This window comes from Sylvia atricapilla, chromosome 25, assembly GCF_009819655.1.
Source record: "Sylvia atricapilla isolate bSylAtr1 chromosome 25, bSylAtr1.pri, whole genome shotgun sequence".
Taxonomy (NCBI): domain Eukaryota; kingdom Metazoa; phylum Chordata; class Aves; order Passeriformes; family Sylviidae; genus Sylvia; species Sylvia atricapilla.
Genome location: NC_089164.1, coordinates 295,374 through 310,236, shown reverse-complemented (window position 1 = coordinate 310,236; position 14,863 = coordinate 295,374).

Below are 14,863 nucleotides of genomic sequence, written 5' to 3'. Positions count from 1 at the left end.
AAGAAGCTCTGGGTTCATCTCTCCAGGCCTGATGACGCTCCCGAGGCCGTGCCGGTGCCGGTACCAGCGCAAAGCCGCCGAACCGGTGCTGCTCCCTGCCCGGGAGAGGCGGAGGTGAGAGCCCTGCCCGGACGGGAGCAGGAGCTGCTGCGGCTCAGCCACAGCCCCGGTGGCTTTTTATGGCAGCGGCGGTGGCGGGGCGCTGCCCAAGCGAGGAATGTGACAAAGCCTCGGTAAACACCTCCCGCGTGGCTCCGGCGGCCCGCTGTGTGCGCCGAGCACGGGGCTGAGCCTGGAGCCCGTTCCCGGCGGGAGGAGCCGCTCGCCGCGGTGCCCGCCCCAGCCGGGTTCCGTGCCGGGGAGGGGAGTCGGTTCCTCGGGCACGGGGCGTCCCTTGAGCCCCGAAAGCGCATCCGCGCCAGGCCGGCTTCTGCCGGGGCGGGGAGAGGAGCCCGGGGCTTGTGCGGGGCTGCACCCCGGATCCCCACCCCGCCTCCAACGCTCCGAGCCGGCCAGGAAGAGTCCTTGGAGAAGGACGAGCAGCTCAGGGGCGGGCAGGGATGCTCAGGACAGGGCAGGGCTCTCACCTCCTCCTCTCTCGGGCAGGGAGCAGCACCATTCCCCGGGTCAGGGATGCTCAGGACGGGGCAGGGATGCTCAGGGGTGGGCAGGGATGCTCAGGACAGGGCAGGGATGCTCAGGACAGGGCAGGGATGCTCAGGACAGGGCAGGGATGCTCAGGACGGGACAGGGATGCTCAGGACGAGACAGGGATGCTCAGGACGGGACAGGGATGCTCAGGACAGGGCAGGGATGCTCGGGACGGGGCAGGGATGCTCAGAACGGGGCAGGGATGCTCAGGACGGGGCAGGGATGCTCGGGACGCGGCGGGGATGCTCAGGAGAGGACAGGGATGCAGCCCGGGAAGGGCTCGTCCCGCGCTCGGTGCGCGGCGCGGCGGGGCCGCTAGGGGGCGAGCGGCACCCGGGAACGGGAAGGGAACGGGAACGGGGAACGGGAACGGGGAACGGGAACGGGGAACGGGCCGGAGCCGCTCCGTGCGGGACCGCTCTGAGCACCGGCAGCGCCGCACCGGGACGGCCAACGGGGCCGCGCCGCCGCGCTGGCACATCGCAGGGAGCCCGCAGCGAAGGCAGATCCGGCACAGCACATCCCTGTTGCGGGACATCCCCATTGCAGGGCGGCCCATCACCGGGCACCCCCATCGCGGGGAATTCCGGGGGAAGCGCGGTTGCCCCCCGAATGCTGCGACCTCCATTTCTGTCAGGAAAAGCGCTTTTGCTTTGGCGTACATTGGTCCTGAGCACAGGCTCGGGGCCGCCCGCCCGCGGCGCCGGCCACGGTTTGTTTGCACAGCCCGGCCCCGGCTGTCCCCTCCGCCGGGGCGCACGGGCCAAGGAAGGCTTCAAGCGCTGAGTGTTGTTGTGAAAAGTTTTCATGCTGCAGGTTTAGCACAAGCAAACATGCCAAGAAGCCGAGCTCTGCTTACCCCGCTCCCCTGCCCCGCGAATTCCGCCTGGGCCGCCGCTGCTGATAACCCCCGGGCGCCGGGCCGGCGCTCACCCAGGGCCCCTCGCCCGGGACAGCCCCGCGGAGCAGCACGTTAAAGGAGCTGGGAAAATCACTTTCAGGGCAATCATCGCTCTGGGAATGAAGATAGTGGAAGGAGCACACACGGGGCTGGGTTTGGAGGTTGAAACACCTCGTGCTTCGGTGGCAGTTCTCTGCTTCCAGTTTGGGCATCCTCTGGCATGTATTTGCTGGTCCTGCTCCGTGCTGGATCCCTGCTCGTCCCTGAGTGTCTGTACCTGCTCAGGGCAGGCAGGATTTCATAAAATCCATGTGCATGGCTGCCGTGGTGTTGGTAGATGTACCTGCAATACAAACCGATTGTGTTTCAGCTAATTCGGAATCAGTGACTATGCAGCTGAAAACATTCCTCCGTGGCTGCACGATTTCAGCATCCCCGGGCCCCTGATCCCACGTGCTGCGTGTTTGGGGTCAGCTGTGGCTGAGGGGCGGCTCTGGGGGTGCTGAGGGCGAGCCCCAGGTGGGCTGGGCAGTTCCGGATCTCGTGGGGAGCCGCCCTGCACTGGGGGTGCGTGGGAAGCTGCAGCCGATGCAGGATCAGGGTGGCTGCTCAGGTTCCAGCTCGCTGCTGGCCCCAGGTCAGGGATCTGCAGAGCTCCCACCGCAGGCACCGGTCCCCGGGACTGCCCTTCCACAGGGTGAGCACCTCCTGAGCGCCTTACGGGCAAGGGAACCCGGCTGGAGAGCTGCGTCTGACTGCTTTCATCCTGCTCTGGGAGCAATAGGGGAATTGTTCTGGGTGGAGTCCAAGAGCTGTTTACACATTGATGCCACAGCCCCACGCGCTGCTCGTGAAGAGCTGGAGGAGCAGGACGTTCACTGGGGCTGGGCACAAACTCGCGTGGTACCCACATGCCGTGGGCAGAGACCTATCCTGTAATGCCCTGTAATGCCCTGGGCTGCCCTGCAGTGCCCTGTAATGCCCAGCAGTGCCCTGTAATGCCCTGTAATGCCCAGCAATGCCCTGCAGTGCCCTGTAATGCCCTGTAATGCCGTGCAATAGCCTGCAATGCCCTGCAGTGCCCAGGGCTCCTGGCTGCCTCCCATGCCAGTAAGGATCTGCTGCTGCTGCATTTACAGGCAGAAATGGGAAGACGATGGCTGGGGGCTGGCAGAGCTGCAAACCCTGAGTAAATCCTGCCTGGAGGGTGAAGAGCAGCGACTCCGGGGTGTCCTGGAGGAACAGGTGCCCACGGCCACATTTTGGCCCAGGCACAGCGACAGCGTGTTTAATGCCAGTCGCACGGTGACAAAACAGCCCAAGGCAGAGCTACGGCCCGGCCGTGAGGGAGCAGGGGGCAGGAGCAGCCCCACTCTCTCCCCTAAAGCTCCCGGGGCAGCCCTCGGGGTGCAGGGCCCACGATGAGGACATCCCCAGAGGTGCAGGGCCCACGATGAGCCCTCTGGAGGCTGCGGCAGCCCGTCCTGGCCGGCACAGCGAAGGGACAGAGGCTCCGGCACAGCGAAGGGCAGCCCGGCCCTGCCACAGCTGCCTCTCGTCTGCGGGAGCCTCACGGGCAGAGCGGCCCCGGCCGGGCCATTAATCTTTTGTCACGGAGGAAGAGGGAGAAGCAGCAATTAATAAAGGCCCGGCTGCCGTCCCCTGCCGTCCCGCCGTAAACACGGCCCTGGCCGGCCCAGGCTCGGGATGTGCCGGGCACGGGCGCAGCGCAGATGGTCCCCAGGGAACCGGGGTCAGCACTGTTTGACGAGGAGGAATCACCAGCGGGAGGATGTTTGTTTTTGTAGCAGCTGGATGTGTCTCGGGGAGGGATGGGAACGTCTTCTGTCACTCGTGGGCCGGGAGGAGGCTGGCAGGGCAGGGATAAAGCTCCTGACAAGTTTGGACTAGCAGGCGAGTTGATTAGCTGAGAGATGAAAATTCACAGCTCGGCTCTCGCAGGGGCCGTGAGCTGCTGGAGGGATGTTTATGTGAGGGGAGAGCAGCCCGTGGGCGCTGCCCCACCGCCCGGCCCGCGGCTGCCGAGCCCGCAGTGCCCCTGAGCACAGACCCCAAGGCAGGGACATCCATGGACCCGCACAGCCACCACCCCTGCCGGGGAGGAGGGCACCGGGGACAGCCTTGGGGGGACCGGGGAAAGCCTTGGGGGGACATGGGGACAGCCTTGGGGGACCTGGGGACAGCCCTGAGGGGACCGGGGAAAGCCTTGGGGGACCTGGGGACAGCCCTGAGGGGACCGGGGACAGCCTTGGGGGGACCGGGGAAAGCCTTGGGGGACCTGGGGACAGCCCTGAGGGGACCGGGGACAGCCTTGGGGGGACCGGGGAAAGCCTTGGGGGACATGGGGACCCCCATTTCTCCATGGCTGGGGCACGGGCCGGAGGCACAGGTCGCCGTGGCCACCTGAACAGCAGCGCAGTGGCCTGGACATGCCCCGGGTCCCACCGCGGCTGCGGGCACCGGGCTCTGGACACCGGGACCGGCCTCGGGCGGTAATTTGAGAGGAGGGTGACAAAGAAACCCGGCCCGGCCAGTGCAGGCACTTGTCAGCTGAGAGCCCGGGCTGGGCTGTGTCTGATGGGACCGATTACCCGGTGATAGACAGAGATAAATGTGTACAGCTGGAGGCAGAATAAATCGATGCTATATGTTGTATAATTGTCTTGAAAATAAGGTAATGCCGGGCTCTTGGAATGCTTTGATCTTATCAGAAAGACAAGGAATACACTAATGGCTTTAATTAGACTTTGGGGATGAAATGAATTCGGCCTCCTGGGTGAGCTGGTTTCTGGAATTGACCAGTGGTGGGGGTAGAAAGGCTTTAATCAGATTTAGGCTTTTTAATACCCACAATAGTGTGTGTCTGCATGTGTGATACAGACCTGCTGCTCGGGGTATTTTGGTGGGGGCTCTGAAGGCTGCATGTGCTTGGGCTTGCAGTGCCATTGAGCAGCTTTTCAATGCTCTTTTCCAGCTGAGTCTAAGCTCAGCAGAAGCTACTTGTTTCATTTATTGACTTCTAAGTTGAAAACAACTTGTCAAAAAGAAGTGGAAAGCTGGGAGTCGTTTAGTTTCCCAACAGCAGGATCATGGCAGCGGCCCCGGCAGCAAAGCAGCAAGCTGGTCATGAATTTAATTGTAATTATTGCATATACTGGCTACAGTTGAAGCAGGGGAAAGCTTCTTGTCTCTCCAGGAACACATCTCAGTGCTGTCCCCGAGAACACCCGAGTAAGCAGCGGTAAGTGCGCAGAGGATGAGCAAGGTCTGACTCAGCGCCGTGACTCACCGGGTGAAGCCCTCGCTCCTGCAGGCTGTGTGAGGAGGGGTGGGGATGTCCCAGCTCTGGGGGGGCTCTGCCTCTGCTCCCCCGGTGCCTGTCTCAGGGCCGTGTGTCCCCGAGTGTCCCTGAGCAGCCTCGCACCAGCAGCCCTCAGTGCCCGAGGCTTTGGCTGGGACTTTCAGAGCCTGCACCTGACCTTCCCTTGGTTATTTCCCAGCAGAACTGGAGTGCTTGCTAAACAGCAGCAGCCCAGATGCTGACGCTAAACAAGCTGCAGTTATTCCTCCTGGGCTGTGTTTATGCCTTCTCTGTAGTTACTGCAGACTTGGATTATTTTGGTCGGTTGACATTATCTGTTGTGCTTCCCTTATGTTAATTTGTTGGGCTTAGATGAGCTCCTGAAAAGGATTTAATAACAAGAGCTGCTGCCAACGAAAGCACAACCTTGTTCAGCACTTACTGTGCAGCCAAGCCCTGGGAAGGCCGAGCCTCCAGGCGTGGCACCAACTCCCTGTGAGCGCTGAGGTTTCGTGTGAGCACAGGCAGGAGCACAGCGAGGTCAGCGCCTGCCCCACGGGCAGAGGAGGTGGGTCCCAGCCATGAGCCCCCCGGGAGCACCCTGACGGCGCTGGGGACGGGGAAAGGCACAGCTCAGCCTCATGCAGGGGACCCCCAATAGTTGGTGGTTCTGGCTCAAAAGGCAGGGCAGTGGCAGTGGCCCCCAAATTAGGGAGCCAGGGTGAGTCCCCCCTTTCCCAGATCCCCCGGGATGCCCATTCTCTGTCCCTTGTCCCAGAGGGGTGAGGACACACCAGTGTGGCGGTGGGATCCAGCCTGGTGCCCAGGGGAGCTCCGTGGGGCCATGGGCACCCTCGTGGGTGTCCCAGCACCACCCCGACGGGAGAGGAGGATGCGGGAAGGCAAGGGGAGGAAGGGCATGAGCTGCCAGGGACAGGCAGCACCAGCGGCCCGTCCCCCCACACCACCCCACTCTGCATTGCCCCAGGATGTGAGATCACCCGTGTGTGTGGGAAAGCTCCTCACCTCAGCACAAACACACACATGCTTAGTAACATAATCTCTTAAAAGCAAAATCCCAGAAATTCCTTTTTCTTCGTGGAAAATGTTGCCTGGGGGAGAAGCTCATCATGAAGGATGAAAGCTTAATCCCTGAAGCAGAGCAGGACTGGGGGGGGGAAGAGTATAAACATGACAGTTGTTGCTCAGTGAGTCAGAAAAAAAAGGTGAAGGGATAAAATTGTGGTGGGGCAGGAGGGTGAGGGCTGTGGGGAGCCCCGGCAGCGCTTCCTCCCTGACCGGGTCATATCCATCATCCCGAGCTGGCCATGACAAATGCACAGGTTGTCCTGGCAATTTCAGGAATAGAAAAACTCTCTGTGCTCTGCTGAGTGAAGGTGGGAGAATGAATGATGCTCTGTACTTGTGTAATTCATCGCTGGGGACAGCCCTGGGTTACCAGGTACCAGCACTGGCAACACTGGGAGGGAGCTTTAATCAAGATCAGGCACTGAGCATTATAAAATAAAGCAGCAGCGTGTGTCAGATTGATTTTTCCACGTTCTCGGAGCCGTCAGCACGGAGGCCAGGTGATGTGACAATGCTCAGAAGGAATGCACTGAAGGAAGCAGCTTACAGCACCTCACTGCCATCCCCCAGTAACCACTGCTCCAACCTGCCTTCTGCAGAGCCAGAGAAAACCTGTTTAAATCAGAGTTAAGCCCTCTGCAGGGATGCAGGCTTTAAGCTGGATCTCCTCGGCAGCAGGAGAGACAGGGCAGTGACAGGGCAACGGCAGAAGGAGAACAGAGCTCACAGCTGGGGACAAGGACACGGGGCCGTGCACTCCTGGCCACATTTGTGGTCGGGGAGGGAGTTGTGCTGATGGCTTGGGGCAGAATTCGGTATTTATTGTCCATGGTTCCTGGTGGCTCCTGGCAGGTCCCAGCGAGCCAGGCCTGGCCAGAGCCATTGGGAGCCCAGGAGGTTCCCAAGACAAAAACTCCCCATCCTGTGAAAGGGGTTTTCCTTGCACAGCATCCCCAGTCCGAGGGAAAAACAAACAAGCTCCACTTCTCTTCTTTATTTTTAATTGGCAGTGGAGCAGCAGAGGTGGGGTTACACTCTCCAGAGCCCAACCTGCTCTGTCTTTGCTCACTGCACAGAAACGCTGTTTATGGACTCAGATTCCAACCTTCTCCTCTCTCGAGGCTGTGAAGATGTATTTCCTCTTGTGCCATTTCTCCTTCTGGCAAGCAGGCTCCCAGGTGGGTCTGGAAAATGTCAAAGTGGGAAATAAAGTTGTTCATTAAAAAAAAAAAAAAAAAAAAAAAGAACAAGCCCCAGAGCTGCAGTGCGAGAGGTCTGCTGGGAGCCGACCCCTCAGGTGGGAGTGTGAGGACTCAGGCATGGAGCATCATCAAACCCCCACTCTGTACCAGTGCTGCCATGTGCCCAGCTCTGGGCACCACGGCTCCGCCAGCACGGCTGGAGGCTCTGCATTTGTCACCCCTGGAGCAGGCTAAAAACACAGGACCAGATAAAAAGGAATAAAACCAGCCCGAGCATGACCTCTGTGGCCTGTAAAGGACAGCAAGCAGCAGGCAGGCACCCGGGTGGAGAGGAACCGCCCTGGTGATGGGTGCCCTGCTCTGCTCCAGCCTCAGGAGCCATCGCCTCGCCCAGGGGGTGACAGTGACACCAGCACAGAGGTGACAGTGACAGCAGCACGGAGGTGACAGTGACAGCAGCACAGCGTGGCCAGGCTGTGCCACCTCCACCTGCTGAGGTGCCTGGCGAGAAAGGCTCAGCCTGCACGTGGTGCTGAGCGTGAGCCGGGGGAGAGCGGGCCACGGCGGCCCGCAGGAGCACCGGGGCTGGGCACAGATGCTGCAGATTAGAGAATGAAAAGCTGGGAGGTTTCTGCTGAAGACATTTTTCCATTTGTGAGGCCATGGGGTGGAGCGGGCGAGCGGGGGGGGCAGCGCCTGCAGCAACAACAAAAGGCAGAGCAAAGGGGAGGGAAGCACGAGGGAGAGATTTTTGATTCATACTCAAAAATTACCCAAACTTTATTGCCAGAATGTCTACATTTTTATGTGCTTAAGCACAGTGAGTTATGGAAATCTTAGAACAATGGAATGATCTCCTTCATTGCCCTCAATGCGTTCAAAGTCACCACCCCTCCTCACCAAGAGGAATCTCTTTTTCTGTTTTACTGACTTACAAAAATGCCTCTGCTATCAACACCCTCCACGTGCGTCTCATAAATACCAGGGTGGGACACCGAGCTATTGGTGGATGTTTTTTATAAACCCATCTCTGCCCCAACCCTCACTCAAGAAAGTTTTTATGGCATTTGGTTGATTTGGCAAATTTTCTGCTAGAACCTGCCTGAACGAGAGGGGCTGTGAATTCCTTGATTCACGTCCAAGCTCCGAGCTTTGTGATTCCCCTGCTCTTGTCTTTGCTCTGTGGGAGTCCCTTATCTGTCAGTCACGTACTGATCTTATAAATCCTCTGCCTCTCCATGTGAGAGCGTTGCAGGGTGTGCCTTACACGCTCCATCTGCCAGGTAAGGAGCCGCAGCCATCCAGCTCCAGCACGTGTTCTGCAGCCCTGAACACGCAGGACAGAGTAGGTTTGGGTGGGTTTTAGCACTCAGAGCAGGCGTGGAGCAGACCCGGTCATTTCTGGAGCAGAGAGCGGCTCGGGTCCGTCCTCGGGCAGCGCAGGGCAGGGAGCAGGAGAGAAAAACCCTTCCCACGGCAGCTGTGGCTGGGCAGGAGTGTAACAGAGCGTGCACAGGGCCGGCAGAGAGCACCCCGGGGTGCTCGCCTTGGCTGCCGAGATCATTCCCCGCACGCCTCCGGGGCTGTGATTTCCAGCTGCGGCTGCCGGGGCTGCGGGCAGAGAGGGTGCTGAGGTGGGGGAAAGGAGGAGCAGCCGGCGGCTGCCGGGGCTCAGCAGCCGGACCTGTCCCACCTTGTTCCCGGGCGATGCCTGCGGCCGCCGAGCCGAGGGGAGCAGCCCGGCCTGAGGGAATCGGGCCGGGGATGGGAAGCCCCGATGTCTGCACGAAGCCTTCTGATCACCCCTCTTTGCCCAGGCTCGTCCCGGCCATCCTCAGCTCTCCGGGGAGAGGGGACTGAGCGCGCCACGGGAAAGGTCTCCAGCGCTATAAACTGACACCACTGTTTATAATAGTCCTAAGGGCCATTGCGTGATGATAGCAGCGCTCCGACAGAGGAAATTTACTTTTTTCCTTCTTTTTAAAATAAAGTTAGGAAGCTCCAAGTCCCCCAGAAGATGTTTTGGCCATTATCCTGGGTTTGTTTGTTTTTCGGCTTCCCCTAAGTGACACGGAGAGGGCCGTGTCCTGCTGCTGATGTTCTGCCACTGTCACAGCACCCACGGCACGCTGCTGAGCTCAGCTGAGGCCAGACAATCGGAATCCTGCTGGGACCAGGCTGGCAGCCAAAATCCCAGGACAGAGGCTTTCACCAGCCTCCCTGCAGACAGCCGCAGCCCCTTCCTGCCTTCCTTCAGTGGGGAAAGGGAACATGGCACACTGAAGGATGGAAGGTGGAACAGGGAGGTGCAGCAAATTCTCACAACTCCTTGTCCAAAGCACACGCAGCCTCTGGAGCCACCCACGGCTGAACTTCCTGGGAAAGAGGCTTGGATTTGAGGGATGAAAATTAAAAGCTGTTGATCTACTGGATGAAATTTATCAGTGCACTATTCACATCCCCATGGGTGAAATCATTACTTTGTCATTACTATTTGTGTGCAAACACTCCTCCATCGGAGTCAGGCACTTTGCTGAGGGCATTGCAATTTCCTCCAATCCCCAGTTTGCTTATATTGTGCTAAAACCAAACAAACAATCCCTGAAAGGCAGCAAGAGCTGCAGGAATCCTCTAAAGAAAAAGTAAAAACAACAACCAAAACAGGAGGGATTTATCAGGGCTTCAGTGCAGGAGAGAGCAGGGATTCTGTGAAGATGCTGGGCACCTCCAGAGCACCCAAGCCTGTGGGTGTCAGCAGGTGTGGCCCTTTCCCGTGGTCAGGGATGGGGCTGACCCGTCCTTCCATCAGCTGAGGCGTGACAAATCACAGCTCTGGAATTACAGAATACTGAGTTGGAAGGAACCCACAAGGACCATCAAGTCCAGCCCCTGGCCCTGCACAGCCCAACCCTAAAACAGCAAACAAGGGATAGAAAGTTTCTAAACACGGGAAAGAGGTTATAAAATGCAATTAAAGTTTTTATAAAGTGTCCTGATCACACTCCTTGGTCACTGTATGATTTTGATCGTAAATCATAAACGAGCTGGAGAGCTGAAGGGAAGGGGATGGCCAGGAGGACAGTGGGTCGGTGTAGAATCAGTGTGGACATAAAAGTGAGTTTGTAACCGTGCCCGAGCCATGACTGATGCACAGTCAAGCACCTCAAAACTTGGAAAAACTAATTGCAAAGCCCATAAACACTGACTGCAGTACAGACATCATGAGTCTGGCGTTTGGCTTCTCATTGCTGAGCTGCAGGTCCAACAGCTCGCCAGCCAGAGGTCAAGACTCCCTGATCCTCTTTTCGATATGCATCATTCTCGTATTTCCATGTTGCTGGACATGAGAAGGAAGAAAATCCCTCTGAATGATGCAGCAGGGCGAGACTGAAAATGCTTTCCCAGCTCCTCCCTGGGCCGGGGCAGCTGCCCAGGCACCCACTCGGCTCAGCAGGAAAATGGGACAGGGAAGAAAAGTGCTGCAGTTTGGGGTTGATAAACAGACTGTGGAAAACTCCTCAGTGTGAGCCCACAGCCAAGAGCTGCCGAGTCCTGTCCCTATCCCCATGCCCATGGCCAGAGCCCCCAGCCCCTCGTGCTCCACAGGGGCTGACCTGGCAGACTTCTCTCCATCCATTACCAGTTAATGCAATGGAACTGGCTGACAATGGGCTCAGAGCCTGCCAAAATCCAACATGAGGCCTGCAGATGTCCCTGGGACCAGCAAACCCTGCTGGAAGATCCCCGTGGAATGAAAGGTTACCCTCAATTTGCTTCAGATGCTGCTCACACCACCCAACAGGCATCAGTGGAGGAGGGGCCTCCATCGGAGAGAAAAGATAAATCCAGCTCTGCCTCCAGACTGTTACTGTCTCCTCTGGTTCAAATTAAGTGACTCGGGTCATTTTTTATATGTTGCCATTTGTCTTTTACCTGAGGGCATTGCAGAGAGGAAAGAAGAAAAGGTGAATCCAGCACGAAAGCAGGGAAGGAGCAGAGTCTTTAGTAGACAATTAACTGAACTGACATGGGGCTCTCCCTAAAACATCAAACTAAAGATTAAATGCACAGCTGATTCCTTGCGGTGGGTCCAGTGATAAACCAGCCCCAGTGGCTGCAGGGCAGCGTCCAGCCCTGACCCCAGGGGTGTTACAGGGACAGCCCAGCTCCCCCCAGCACTGCCAGCCCCACCTCAGCACTTTCCAGTTGGACCTCTGAGAGCCAGGAGTGATGTGGATGCAAAGATCCAGCCCAGCAACCAGACAGGCACAGGGTGACACCAGTGCCACCACCAAAGGCCACCATGCGCTTCTTTTTCCAGACAACTAAAGTGCAATGTCTTCTCACAGCATCTGCTCTGGGTTTCCACAGCCAGTGCCAAAGGGCTGCGTGTGCTGAGGCTGGAAACGTGCACTGGCAGCTCAGCAAGCAGCTAAAGACACTGGCTATTTGATCAACTGCTGCATTAGAGGCAAATGAGCTGCAGGAAGCCTCCGGTGAGTGTGTGAGCACCCTGGGACGTGGGAGCCCCAGCAGGTGGACCTTGCTTCTTTCTGGTGCTGGTATCAGCCTGGCTCACCCACGTGGAGAAACTGCCTGGCTGAGGGGCAAAAAAGGGGATCCAGTGCTTACAGCAGCCTGGTATGCCACAGAAACCCACCCACTGTCTGCCCTCCCCAAGGGCTTCATAGGAACATTTCTTTTCAGATGGTTTATAAAATTAACATCCCCAAGGCATCCTTATGTTTTCCAAGGGGAATTCTATGTCCATTCTGGATGATTTAATTATCCAGTGACCCCTCACATAATTTTCCTTTTCTTTTGAAGCAGGGAGATTTCCACTTCCAGCCCAGCTGGGCATCCCACAGTCTCCCTAAAGCACCAAGACCTCTGCCAGCGTGGTGTGGGAAGAGAAACCTTGCTTCCAGCACCTGAAAACCCACCCAAGCTCCCAAATCCCCTGCACTGCCTTTCTGCAAGTGCATCAGGGCAGCTGAGCTCCCCACAGAGCCCCAAGGTGCCACAGCCCTGGGAATAGCCTGGCAACAGGGAGAAAAAGCATTAGCTTGCCCTGAATTTTCCATGCTAAAACCAAACCAAAACAAGTGGTTCAGTGGAAGTATTGAATGAAATTCAGACCAAAAGCCTGTGATCTCTGCTACTTTTATCAGAACACAAGCAGCTCTCTCCCAAAGCACTCTCAGTGTACTTGGTGATTTAATTAAATAAAATTTTCTCTTTGTCAAAAGCAGATGCATCTCATGTTTCCAGTGAAAGAAAACGCAAGCTTTTAGAAAACAGCAGTTTGAAGATAGTCCGTTACTCCTGCCCTGTTTGGTGCACTCAGGGAGAGCTCCATCCCCACACCCGGCACTCGACCTGGCTAGCCACAAACCACACGCCTGCCTTGGGTCAGGCTCCTTTTTTCCAGCTCTCTGATTGTTTTTTTCTCCTGGGGATAGGGCTGGGAAGGACTCAGCCTCCAGCTCAAGACGAATCCTGCCCTTTCAGTAAAGTGTAATAAACTTCTTCCCCCGACACATAGGAAAATGTTTTAAGGCAAGACTTTATAGAGAGCATCAATCACTTTGGAGGTGATGGAATTGCTGCAGAATTATAAGCAAGTCTGAAGTGTCTACAGAGGACTCTAAACACTGTCTTCTATTTATTCTCTGTGTCCTTTGTAAATGTAAACTTCTGTGGAGTTCAGAGGCCCTTCCGTCTCCGCGGCCTGTCAATCCAGCACCTTTCACCACCACTAAAATCACAATTAAAAAAAAAAGGGGGATTACAAAAACAAACACAGAGCTCGCGCGCAGTGACGGCTGCGGACTGTTGTGGGAGCAGCCCTGGGATCCTGCCCCGTGTCCTCCCCTTGCCAGGAGTGCAGGAGTGGGAGCCCTGGAGCCTCGCCCTGCCACCCCCTGAGCAGTGACCGTCTGTGACAGCGGGGAGGGCACAGCAAGAGGAGGAGAGCTCATGGCCTCCCACTCCTGGGTGCTCCTCTGCAAACCCATCCCCACATCTCAGGGGGGCAGGAGCAAGGACAGAAATCCCCAGGACTAAACCCTGGCGATGGAGACCCAGCTGGAGGCAGGGCAAGTTTTCGCCTTTGCTGTGCACGGGCAGGTTTTTATCTCCCCCAGACACCGCCAGCAAGGAAGGGTTACGGTGCCCTCCTGCATAAACACCCAGCGGGGCTCTGAAAGGCCCTGAGGAGATCATGCAGAGGACAGGGCACTGACAGCAGGATGGAGCCGGGTGTGGGAGAGCCTTCCCAGCTGGAATGCTGCTCAGGGCAGCAAGTGGGAAGTCACTTTTTCTTCCACAGAATGAAAAAAATAGATAAAAGCTCTATAAAGTTAGAAGATAATCTATATTAAAAACTCCTCTTTGACAAAATAGCTGGAAAAATTACTTTATACAGTGAAATATTCCACAGCTGCTCCAGTGGGGGGAAAGTCTCTTTTGAAAAATACCTGTCATGAGAGACCTCCTCCAACCCTGGAGCATCCTGATCCCAGCAGAGAGACTGCAGGGGACACAGAGGCTGCAGGGGGACAAGTTGCAGTGTTTTGTCCCTGCCCATGGAAGGTCAGGAAATAAACAACCGGGAGCCTTTTGGTTATTTGCATTAGCAGAGCTTTTGGTAGGTACAAACAGCTCCACACAAAACTACACACCCACAAGCATCACTTCAACATCAAGTTACAGAGGGAAATTCCTGCAAGGGTCAATCCATGACACACCTTACCTGTGCCTGAGGGACAGCCCCCGGTGCCACTCCTCCCACCCAGTCCATGTGGCACTGGTTCTTGCCAGCATCTCGAGTCCTCTGAAAAGCCCTTTGCCTCGAAACCCAAAACAAAATGCAACTGTTTCTGCAGAAATGCAGCATTTTGGAGGCTCCCCAGTAACACCCTCACTAAGGCACGCTGACAGGCCAGAGTTCAGAGAGGTGACACGGGGCGCGAGCGTGGAGAGCTCCACACACCTCCTGATGCTCACTCACTGTAGGCCCTCATCTCCCCTGCAAGGCTGGGATCCCCCATCCCCTCCAAGGCTGGGATCCCCCATCCCCTCCAAGGCTGGGATCCCCCATTCCCTCCAAGGCTGGGATCCCCCATCCCCTCCAAGGCTGGGATCCCCCATTCCCTCCAAGGCTGGGATCCCCCATTCCCTCCAAGGCTGGGATCCCACATCCCCTCCAAGGCTGGGATCCCCCATCCCCTCCAAGGCTGGGATCCCCCATTCCCTCCAAGGCTGGGGTCCCCCATTCCCTCCAAGGCTGGGATCCCCCCATTCCCTCCAAGGCTGGGATCCCCCATCCCCTCCAAGGCTGGGATCCCACATCCCCTCCAAGGCTGGGATCCCCCAATTCCCTCCAAGGCTGGGGTCCCCCCATTCCCTCCAAGGCTGGGGTCCCCCATCCCCTCCAAGGCTGGGGTCTCAGAGCTGTGACCCAGCACATCTCTCACAAGTGCGCGTCCCCCGGCGCTGTGGCCCCGTGGGTGCCCAGCCAGTGACCAGCCGGGTCGGTGACCAGCCCAGCCAGTGACCAGCCGGGTCGGTGACCAGCCCGGTCGCCAGCCAGCCGGGCCGGTAGCCAGCAGGTAGCGCTGCGCGTCCGTCCCTGGCCCCGCCGGCTCCGCCGCGTCCCTGCGACCTCCCTCCGGGGTCCGTCTGTCCGCCCCAACC